General features: G+C 36.3%; 1 long non-coding RNA gene across 1 annotated transcript; it reads right to left on the bottom strand.

Moving 5' to 3' along the window:
- Nucleotides 1-238: 238 nt before the first annotated feature.
- LOC131253989 (uncharacterized) lies at nt 239-3,457 on the bottom strand. Its single transcript, XR_009175407.1, has 8 exons — nt 3,129-3,457; nt 2,899-3,016; nt 2,724-2,803; nt 2,535-2,586; nt 2,170-2,323; nt 1,834-1,921; nt 513-567; nt 239-336 (listed from the first exon to the last, which is right to left on the bottom strand). It is a non-coding gene; the product is annotated as an uncharacterized LOC131253989 (long non-coding RNA).
- Nucleotides 3,458-10,543: the final 7,086 nt, after the last annotated feature.

Below are 10,543 nucleotides of genomic sequence, written 5' to 3'. Positions count from 1 at the left end.
AAACAGGCCCTAAAAAAAACAGGACAACGCCGATGGCTACAAGCCGTCGGCAATGACCTTCCCCGACAGCCACCTGACAACCGTCGTGAAAGGGGGTGTGGGCATTGCTCACTGACGGATTTAAACCGTTGGCGTTTAGGGTTTCCTATTCGCCGACGGCTACAAATCGTTAGCGTTTCTCATTTACTTTTTTAAATGATAAATGAAAATTAATTGCCAAATCAACGCACATATCCAAGAGAAGTCACTTTTCAGACGGACCACAACAATAGTTAATTGTTTGGTTATTTATCGAATTAGTTGTTCTATCAAACATCTTTATAGGCTCCGAATCACCTGCAAATAAGTTTTTTTGAGGTGTTGTAAATTTTACAACCAGCAATTCAACAACGTAATGGAAGTTCCTAACTGAAATATAAATTGATTTATCAAAAAAGAAGAGTGAGAAACTGTGAGAAACTGAATGAAGTTCAAGACACAAACCTGGTACAAAAAAAAAAATGCAATATTACCTTCTATTGACCAATGATACACTGATGTTTGTGTGACCAGCCCCAAAGTAGTGAACTACTAAGAGTCATAGGACCAGCAGGGTACAAGAAAAAACTAGAGTTGGACAAATAGAAATAGTATAGGATGTGATCAAGAAATAAAGAACAAGTTCAGAGAAGAATAACAGCCAAAGCTAAGAAAAGAAGTGTTTGTTTATATTTTTCATTTATTTTCGTTTGTCAAAAGGGAGTGGACAGGTTTATGTTACTCTGGTATGAGGAAATTGTACGTGGCACACATTGTTTCAAACTAAACCTGTGGAATTCACTTTTTTCTAATCAGTCCCAAAAATTATATATGGTGAAAAGTCCTAATCTATGATTGGTGGACTTTTGTTTGTATAAATAGGACCAATGGATAACAATCCAATCAGTGTCCACCAATCTGAGAGTCGGATTAGCAAATAAGCAGGAGTTTAATCATGACACATCTTTCAAAGAAAAATAAAGCTAAGGTAACACATGAAGAACCACACTACAACCATCCATACGAACCAACTGCTTTCCCAATTCATCTCTACTATGCAACATAATTCAAATTCAAAGCAATGAGCAATGGATCATTGACCGTGCTAAACATATTCCTTACTGCTTCCTTCAGTTATTCACCGTCCTTTATGTGCGTCGAGCCTCTGCTTTAACACCATGTTTAAAAGAAGAAAATCAATGCAAATATTACGTCATTTTGAAAAAGAACAAAAATTTGGCATCTTTTAATGACTTGTGGAGAAACTCTAAAGCACATCATTTTCAGAATACCTAGAAAATAGACAATATTTTAGTGAACAACATCAAATATTGTTAAAATGTTCTAAAATAATTCTTCAAAGAATATTCATAGAGCACATTTTGATATTACTTCAGATTTAAACCCCAAGTTCATGTGTAAACAAAAGAAAGCCTAATTAATCCAAAAGTAAATTGAGATAAATCTTGTTTAAAAAACATGTATAATGGTGTTTCAGAGGAGAACTCGTTATGCCATCTTGGCATCTCAAGATTAGCATAAGCTGTGATGATCTGATAAGAAAATTACATTAAACAGATGATTCTGAGAAAAAGGGTAGGAGAATTATAGTGACTGGGAATGTACAGTGCAATAGGTAGTGCAATGAGTAGATAAAAGAAGCTAACAAAATACAAAAGAAAAATAATCGAATATGATAGGGTGCCACAAAACATAAACATGATAAAATCCAATACGAATCTGCTGAGTAGTGTGTACAGATGATAAGAGAAACTTCAATCAAAACAAAATTCTCATTTAAAGATGAAACCATACGGAGTAGCAGCAATCAGAAGCATGAGAACTTTGAATGAGGATGCCAACAATCCACTATGCATTTCATGACTAATCAAGTATAGTAAGCCTGCATGGTAAGAAGCCAGAAAACTATAACACATAAGCACACAACAGCAAGCTAGTATATTAATAAACGAATGGCCAACTCCAACTGCAAGCACACCCAATAGTTTAGTTTGTAAAGAACAAGTAGCTTTACGACATATTTGTTCAAACCCATGGATCAATGAAAAGCACTTTGTGCTTCAAAAATGATGCCATGGGTTTGAGAGGAGCTTTACCTACAAAATCTAAAACATGTTACTTCTCCTCTACCTGTATGAAGCTGCATTAGAATTTAACCGAGGGAGCTTGAAAGAGTAGTAAAAGGTCCACGTTTTGTGGATTCTTTGTATTCTGCTACTTGTAGAAAAATGGATGAAGGACCATCCAACAGAGCAGCTAAAGTTGATGCAGCTGGAATCCGTGTCTGCAGATGTGATGGGGTAGGAACAGTCAGTCACAAGACACAACTACTTAGACTCTGGAAGATCATTAGCTAGTAAGAAAAGAACATACAAGGAAGAAAAAAATTATGTAACATGCTTTAAAGCAAGGCTGACTAAAGAAAATATGATTTATGCACAAAGCACAAATGAAAAAAAATAATAATAATAAAGAACCAAAATCAAAATCAAAACCTTTAAGATGGGATTGAAAAGCAAGCATGTCATTAGAGTTGCCTAATACTTCCTGTGGAAAGAAAAAGTATATTGTAAAAAACTGAAAGTAAGTGATCTAAGAAGGATTTTCTTTTAAGCTGATGACAATAAAGGAAATGAGAACAAAAAATTCATACAAAAAGATAAGATACGATCAAGATGGCTCACCTTGGTTATAGCACATCACTGGTTAGCAAAAGTATCTTCCAATGAGCACTAACTGATTTAGGATCAACTTGACAAAGACCCTTCAAGTTGAAATGCAAGCAAAAAAATGCAGTAATGTCAAAATATTTTGAGACCAATTACCCTAGATAATAATAGCTTTCCACAGTAGCATTACCTGTATGCCAAGAGACAACTTCCTTCTCTTTACAGCTAGAATTTGGTAACAGTAAAAGCCCTTTATTAGCTAGGACATACATGAAGAATGTTTATAATAATGCTACAAAACCTGATACCTGTAGAAATACATATTTGAAAGACTAAATGAGAAAACAACACTAGAAACCATGCATTAACTGAAAATAAAGCTCTAAAGACTAATCTGGATAGTAGAAGTTAGGAGATTACATGCTCCGATATGGAACCTTTTGGGTTGGAGAGTACCAAATGGAGACAATGCAAAAGAGAGGTATAAAACCTACTAAAGAATAGGTTGAATGTCTGTTTACTGTTGATACTAATTTCGAGAACTTTACAAGCAACCAAGCGATTAACGAAGTACCTGGACATGACATTATCTTCTATAAGCAGGCCCTTCGATGCCATGACATCCATCACTTTCCTCAAAACCCGGTTCATCGTACACAAATTTAATATATATTTTTGAGAATTCACACAATATTCAAAAGAATATGCAATTATGCACACCTCAAGTGTAGATCACCACATATCCCTTGATATTAAGAAGGAAGTTTCATGCGCAAACACTAAAAAAAATTCGTCAAAGAATTTTGTAAGGTTCAGTGTATTTGTGGATGTCATGGTGTATAGAGCGACCCCTCTACATGATGGCTTAGGTCTACCCCATGAGATGAACCTGACCATCTGATTGGACCCCATTAAAAGAGGACCATTTGTTGCAATTGTCCATTTTCATTGGATGGCTAGGTTCATCTTTTATGGGATGGCCTACTAAATGATGGGTCCCACAAGTTTAACAGCCTAGGTTAACCCAATGAAGGCCCTACTGTTACCATTGCTTGGTTGAACAAAAGAATGCGAGTTCTTTTGACATGCATCATGAAATATCTCAGAAGCGAAGAACTCGGAATGCAGTAAATGTTCATACACAAACAGAATGCAAAACAAAATGAAATCTGACCTAGAAAACCCATTCATTCAGTAGAATATGTAATAGGAGAGAGACAGTATCTTTAATGTAAGCTACGATGTGTATTTTTAATACAAAAAAGGTGTTTTTTTTTTTTGTCGATTCTAACATCAGATTCAAGTCCATACACCTTCAATCGCATGAAACACAAGTTCCAGTTCTGCTCCGGAAGCTTGCAATTTTTTATCAGCCCAATCAGACTGATTTGACTAACCAATGTTTGTAGTAGAAAAGCATTCGGTTATTGAGGTCTCACTCATAGCTAGTTGTACAATAAGTTACCATCCAACCAGTGCACAGATATCAGTCTGGTTGAAAGTATATGTGGACCACTTGATGAGTGGATTGGTCTTTGTGTGTGTGTGTGTGGGGGGGGGGGGGGGGGGGGGCCGGCTGCCTGTGTTCGAGACCTATTATTTATCATCAGTGCAATTATTCTTAGTTGCCTAAGGCGTAGAGGGGAAGCAGTCTTTGATAATTTATATTTGCATACACAAAATGTATGTTCCCTCCATACTGTTGAAAGCCTGTTTGGATATGTCATCATGTTTCGTTAATCAGTTGCATTTCTGACATGACACAAATTCCCACCCGTGTCACATATCGGATATATAAATTCTAGTACTAAACTATATTGCCAACTGGATTTCTTCTTTGTCTGGAATTTGGATTCTCTGAAAACTGTTGTTTCCTATCATATGTAATTACCAAATGCTTAACTAAACAAACTTAGTGAAATTCAAGACCAATGAATTATGGCAAAGAAACAGAATGGCAAGTTATTAATCTGATGTTGATTATATGCATGAAATTAAAACAATCTATTTTCATGAAACATCAGGTGACAACATTCTTTACATCAAATTCATTAAACAACATTAATTACTACTTCAATAGCTTTTTAACTCAAACTGTGGAAATACTCACATAAGGGAAATTAGTTTTCTTTTCGAGGTTTTCTCTCCAAACAAATACGCTAGCAGAAGTAGGAAATCATCCTAGGAATACAATATAATCTTGCATCCCTACATTCACATTTTGAGGAAGGAGGGCGATTTTGGCATATTCCTCAAAATGCAGATGGTGGGATATGGTAAAGGCCCCCATCCATGAAAGGCTTCCAGAAATAAGGAAAAATCAGAAAGGAACATTAAGAACCCGTTCTCATTTTATGCCTTGGGCAGGTTCTCTTATACTCCTATTAACATTTTCCACATGCCAGACCAGTCCATAAGCCATAACTAGTAAAAATATAAACATATTCACAAGAAAGAATGGTCCCTGACCTGCATGGCATAGAGTCGAATATGCTGGGCAGGCCAACTTCTTTCGGAAATGTGACAACTATGGCAGTTGGGCCCATGACCCATCTGACAGTGCTTGACGCAAGCATCATAGCATTGGTAGCCTTCTCCTACATAAACAACAGAAATCCCAAATTGAAGGGTAAACAATCAATCCTCAGGTAGAGAGGAAGAGTTTTGGTGTAGAGAAGAAATTAAGTAGATTGCTAGATATATAGACAGAGATAGATGGATGGAGAGAGAGAGAGAGAGAGAGAGAGTAGATTGCTAGATATATAGACAGAGATAGATGGATGGAGAGAGAGAGAGAGAGAGAGAGAGAGAGAGTAGATTGCTAGATATATAGACAGAGATAGATGGATGGAGAGAGAGAGAGAGAGAGAGTAGATTGCTAGATATATAGACAGAGATAGATGGATGGAGAGAGAGAGAGAGAGAGTTCTTGAATAATTACGGTTTTCTTGATACACAAATTATTTGTGAACAATGTGCAAATTGTTCACTAATTATTCGTTAGTCTTAAGAAACACAAAAGAAAAATCTCTACTTCTGAAGTTCTCCCCTGAATTTTCCGAATCTGAACTTGTAGAAATGCAACAGAGTTAGTTACATGCATTTCTATCTGAATCATACTTACAAATATTTCAGTGAGAGGAGGCTTGATAGCTGGAGACCCAATGTTCCAGTGATCCCTAGTCCATCAATCTTACTACAAGAAGAGAAAATGGCTTGAGACATAATAAGCGGAAAAGAGGAGTGTGTGCAAACCAAATGGCTCCTTGGATTGAAAAACAAAGAAGTAGTTACAGTACATAGATTCCTTTCTTCTAGAGATTCATAGGAGGGCATATGGACCAGTAAATACAGGAGGGTCAGAAAGAGAACAAGTACTTTCTATGTCTGCATAAGCAAATCAAACAAACCTGGCATAAAATCTCGTTGATGGACAAATAAAGAACATATCTGCATGGGGAAAACAATGAACATGAGCAATATTGTCCTTGCACATGAAAAGCAAAAAAAAAAAAAAAGGATTGAAGCATGTAGAGGAGTGGATATTATACACATTCAAATCGGTCACCACCTAATCCGTCATCACATGCTAAGTAGGTTTCGCAGGAAAATTTTGTAACACAAATATAAGCATATGAAATCAATAGACAGTACAAGGTCTACAACAGACCATATTTCAAAAGAAAATTATTCTAGAGCTGGATGTTTTGCTCAAGCAAATAGAGTTCAAACAATCTACTTCAAGGTTCAAAAATTAAGAAAATATGAAAGAAGCTAATCCTGAACTTACAGAGAAGTAACAATCAATTTTAGAGGCCCACTCAATAATTACAAAACTTGTTCTTTGGGAGATCAAATCCATTGTCTTGCTCTCATTGCGAAAACATCTGGCGTACCTTTCCTCCTAAACTGACCACAAGGTAGAAAAATAAGAACATAATATAGACAGACAAGTAATCAACTACAAATTTGCTTCTTTTTTAAAAATCTAATATCCTAGAAGCCCCTTGTACTGACTATCCACTGTTATGTTAGCCTCAAAGGAACAAGAAGAAAAGAAACAATATATCTACCTAGATCTCGAATCTCATAATGGTTTTCATAAACCCAAAACTTTCCTCGAGGCCCAAGCAATAATACAAAAAGAACCTCCTTACACCACAAGTTCATAAATTTGACATACCTATATGTGCAGATTTTACGAAAATTGAAGAGATAAGATGCAATATCGAAAGGTATTAGACATGGACCACCCATTTCCATAGCAGCCCACCTCCTGTCTATACCTCACCTTTTATAATGGACATGGACCACCCATTTCCATCCATTGATTGGATACTTACGATCTAATCACAATGACTTTTGGAAGTGATGGGCAATATAAAAAAAAATGGGGCCATTATGTCCAATGATTAGAGCTTTTCTAGTGAGAAAATATGAATTAACCATTTCCTATCAATTGATCAGATAGTGAATGCTTAGGATAATGAGACCCAAGTGACTTTTTGGGGGGATGGGCAATCAAAGGTAGGTCTCGCTTAATGGATAGCTTGGATGTTCATACCTAGAATGACAAATATAGACCTGTCTTCCATCTATTGACCGAAAATTAAGGATCATCAAATCAGAGTGATTTTAAGAGGGGCATGTAATCACAGATGGACGCCACATGTAAACTGAATCAGGCCCTTTCTAGTATAAAAATGGAATCAAAGGTGGCCCCTCGTGATTGACAATCTAGATTAACGATCAAACCCTTATCAGTATGATCAATATAGATTATCCATTTTCATTGCAAGTGGTTTGTTGGTTATGATCATCTAAACAGGGTGACTTTTGAGAGGCATGCCCAATCTAAAGTGGGCCCTACATGATAGTCTTAATTATTGGACCTCCGATATAATCCATATGGATCACCAATGGATAACTTCCCAAGGAACACCAATGGATAAGTTCCCAAAGCAACCAAATAGACCCTTAGGACTTGTTTGCATAAATAAATCATTTTTTTTTAAGGATTAGACTCCCAACTCGCCCTGATTGCCGCAGCTAACTAAAATCCTCATCATTCTACAGAAAAGAGCCGGGGTTGCTCCAATTCATCCAGATCCATGTCATTTTGCTAAAAAGAGCCCCGATTGCTCCACCTCACCAAAACACATCATTTTTCCCAAAAGAGCCCCAAATATAAATGCCCATTTTCAACTCATTGAGTTCAACATTTAGATTCTATCTACAAACAGATATTAAAAACCCTAATTTAGGCCACTTCTTCCAAATGCCTATGAAAGACAAATTCATTTTATCCTCCTACATTGCCAAATCTCGACATTGTTACAATTAAGGGTTTTGGAATAAGAAAAGAGAGAACAAAAGAGAAAGCAATGACAAATGGAATGGATTTTGGAATAAAAACAGGGATTTCGAGAGAAACCCACCCACGACATGAGAGATATGCCGGAAATCCTTCAAAGATTCGGAGCTCACCCATCGGCAAAAGAAGAAAATGAGAAACCGGGCAAAGGGAGAGGCAGAGGGCGTCGTTCGAGAGAGGGATTTGGAAAGGCAGAGGGCGTCGTTTGGAAGAAGAAATCCCTCTTCTGAAATGAGATGTTACTTTCAAATCCGCAAATTGTAAGTTTTCCACAATGTAACGAACCAACTACATTAATAGCCATTCATTTAAGGGACCATTTATTGAATGATTAAAATAGTTTTATATAGGAAAAATATAATTATTAACCATTAACAACTACACCCATTATTTAGATGGTCTGAATAACTCTATATCATTTCCACTATTATTATAAATGAGTCACCACTATTTTATGTCAAACACAAAACTCACAGACTGTACCTGTACAATATATAACGTCACTTGCTCTTTGGATCTGATAGGGCTCAACGGGCCCCACCATTATGTATATGTTTTAATCCCTGCCGTCCATCCATTTCTCAATATCATTTTAGGAACGATCCCAAAAAATGAGATCGATATAAATCTCGAGTGGACCACACCATAGGGAAAACAATACAGATTGAACGTCCACCATTAAAAACTATAGCTTTAGCTAATGGAATACTGTATTTAGGCTATAGATTTTAGCCGTCGGGATCTCCGACGGCTAAAATTGATAGCCAAAACAACCACATGTCCGTCGGCTTTGCCCAATTTTTTGATAGTGAGAAATAAATATCTACTGCTATAACATCATTTACCACATGTGCAGAAAATAGATTACAATCATTTACCACATGTGCAGAAAATAAATTACAACATTCACACACTTAGGCACATTCAACCATCCACCACAACTCCAGCAATTATGGTGGTTCGCTTGTGTATACACCAACTATTAGAAAACAACCACATAACTATTCCACTCCCAATATCCTCACCCACGGGATATTGGCTTTCACTATGAAATAGGTTTTCCAATGTTTATCCAAAACCTTCACAATTGTGTTTTCAAAGGGCTACCACAATTAAAAACCCCATTCACTGAGATTTTCTAGCTATCTCAGTCCAAACCAAAAATGAAAGATTTTCTAGCAATCTTACAAACCAAATACAGAAAATTGAAATATACTTATTTGAGTATTCTTCTTTTGATGAAGTCCGGTAGAACCAATTCGATGCAGATGTTCAATGTCCAATCTCACATATGAAAGGGTTCTTAGGTTTAAATGATTTTTAGAATAAATTAACCTGGGCTAGCTTGATTTGATTTTGATCTCAAAAAGGGTAAAATCAATATTCCTTTTTCAAAAGAAATAGAATTGAATAAAGATCACAAAATCAAATGAAAAAAAGCTATTAAAAGAATCTTAAATACTAACCAATTAGTTTCTCGAATGTGGGAACAAGTTCTCTTAGAGTTGTGACTTGAATACCTTGGAGTGAATTGAAAAACTCTGTAAATCATCCTCAATTTATAGTAAAAAATACTGTTCACTCAACTAGCCCAGTGGTCAGTTTGACTGGTCGAAGGACCAACAATATTTCAAAATTTCTGGCGCAATAAGATAAGATCGTTACTCGACTAGTCGAGTGGCCTGCTCGACTGGTCGAGCCCTGCACTCGATTGGTTGAGTGGGACACAGAAATGTTGCTGGACTTTGAGTCAAGCCTGCTCGACTGATCGAGCATTGTTCACTCGACTAGTCAAGCAATCTCTAAGACTGGTCGAGGGTCCAACAGAAGTTCTGAAAATTCACAACAAACCTTGGACTAGTGAAGAAAATTCTTAGACTAGTCGAGCCAGTACTTGGACTAGTCGAACCATGAATAGAACAAGTTGAAATATGACCTATAAAATTATCAAATAACTTATAACATAAATGCAAATTGTATGACCTATCCTAAGGTAAATCTAAGGTCAAACAAACCTTATTTGTGAGATGGAATCATCATATATCATTCTCTTGAAGTAGTTGAAGCTTGAAGACTTAATTTAGTACTTGAACTTCTTAATGTAGTTGAAGCTTGAAGACTTGATCTAGTACTTGAACTTGAATTTGAACTTCTTGCACTTGTATTTGAACTTCTTGATCTTGTACTTGAATGTAAGCAAGGATGACATGAAGTTGATCTTATAGTAATAGCTACAAAAGATACAGATTCAAAGAGGTTTTGGCACTACAAAATTTGACAAACCTATGAGATAGATAAGATAACATTTACACGCTCGTCCATTGAGAATTAGGTCAAAGGAAGTTCAGATTTGATTTTACTGAGATATCTTCCAATTGGATAGGATGAGACTCCAATTCCAATCGTGTGACTTGAATCAAGCATAGATCTCCCTGATCTCTACAAGTGGATCCTTGGAAAC

The sequence above is a fragment of the Magnolia sinica genome, chromosome 8, assembly GCF_029962835.1.
Source record: "Magnolia sinica isolate HGM2019 chromosome 8, MsV1, whole genome shotgun sequence".
NCBI lineage: Eukaryota > Viridiplantae > Streptophyta > Magnoliopsida > Magnoliales > Magnoliaceae > Magnolia > Magnolia sinica.
Note: the sequence above shows the minus strand (reverse complement) of the source record. Positions and strands in the feature narration are given on the sequence as shown.